At 35.0% G+C, this 1,751-nt stretch overlaps 1 protein-coding gene across 1 annotated transcript in view; it reads left to right on the forward strand.

Moving 5' to 3' along the window:
* The window catches only part of LOC100635999 (tyrosine-protein phosphatase Lar-like), a 17,107-nt gene that overhangs the window by 6,862 nt on the left and 8,494 nt on the right, over positions 1 to 1,751 (forward strand). The gene's annotated exons all lie outside the window — the stretch shown is intronic.

Genomic DNA, 1,751 nt, shown 5'->3' on the forward strand with positions numbered 1-1,751 from the left:
TCTGTGGACTGGAGAGAATAACCAGGTTTTTAGCTAATTATCATAATAATAATTTTAACTTCTTACAGGAATCATGCTACCAATATTGGAGTAAAACTGATAGCATTAAGTTTGGTGAATATTTTGTTGAGTCAACATCACATCATGACTTTAATGGATATACTGAGCGAAAATTTCATATTCGTTCAGACAAAGATGACAGCTCCTCATGGGATGTGATACAATTACAAGTGACAGATTGGCCTCAAGATGGAGTTGTTAGGGAACCACGTACTGTCCTACAAGTTATTGATGATGTTATACACAGACAACAAAAGATTGGAGGAGGACCAGTAGTGGTACACTGTAGGTAAGAGAGAGAGTTATACTGATAGACTAATGATGAGTAATTGATTATTGTGTGTGTGTGTGTGTGTGTGTAGTGATACAGTGAGTCGTTCAGGAGTCTATTGTTCAGTGAGTATTGGTCTAGAACAGTGTAAGGCAGAATGTGTAGTGGATGTGTTTCAAGTGACTAAAGCTGTGAGAAGGAGTAAACCAGGAGCTGTGACTACACTGGTATATACTAGATATATGAGTGGGTACTAGTGTATTAATGATATTATCTGTTTACAGGAGCAGTATACTTCCATATATGATGTGATTGACATGTACCTTCAGATGAACAGCATGTATGGAAACTTCTCAATTAACAAACAATAGCAGTATTATACTGATTATATTAATATTTTATTTTTTTATTGCAAATATTTTTAATGTCTCACTTTTTTATTAGAGATTTTGTTATTGTTATGCATTTATTTTCCTGCCGTAAATCACGTAATTTTAGAAATTTAATTTTAATTTTTAGCTTAATAAAATAATAATAATAATTATTATTAACTCGAATTTTGCAAAGAAGATGCCAGTGATCGCTGTATCTGTTATCTTCTTGTTGAGTGTCAGTGAAGTTATTGGTCAATGTCCATCTTCCTCAGGTAAGACACTGGATATGTATAATAACAACTGTATATGTTTTTATAGGTATCTACCTGAGGCATAATGGAAACTGTCGTACTAATGGATCCTATTTTACTGATGGTAGCATCATATCAAATGCTCTAGAGTGTACATTACCTGGTGCTACTCTGGATGATGGAGAATGGATTGGTCCTAATGGGGTAGTTCCTTGTGATGGTGGTAACAATCAAAATGTTCAATGTACTACTGGGTCAGGTGCTAGTCTCAGAATTCAAGCTACTACCTTCCCTGGGGCACCTGGTGATGGCTGGTACAGATGTTGCCTACCCACTAATTGTTCAGATCCTAACACTACCATCATCTTTGCTAATATATTCAGTAAGAGGAGACTACCGTATAGCGGGTTTTTTTGAAGATAACAAATTTCGCAGATTTTTCATGATTTGCGAAATTAAATTCCTTGAAAATCAATTTAATACGGTACAGGATGGCAGATTAGAGAAAATTCGCAAAAATTAATTCCGCAAACTTCCGAATATGGGTCATTCACGAAATTTAATATCCTCGAAAAAACCCGCTATACGGTATAATCACCTACTGATGTAATAATTTTCATTTGTAGGATTTGCACAGATAGAGTCATTTTCTGTTGCTGATCTTCCTTCTGATATCACAGTATATCCTCAGGAATACAAACTGAATTGCATTAAAATTGGATTCAATCTCTATGATATTAGCATAAGCATTATTGGTAGTACTGCACTGGCTAGTGACACTAATTGTCTTGATCC

This window comes from Amphimedon queenslandica, unplaced genomic scaffold (assembly GCF_000090795.2).
Source record: "Amphimedon queenslandica unplaced genomic scaffold, v1.1 AMPQUscaffold_12835, whole genome shotgun sequence".
NCBI lineage: Eukaryota > Metazoa > Porifera > Demospongiae > Haplosclerida > Niphatidae > Amphimedon > Amphimedon queenslandica.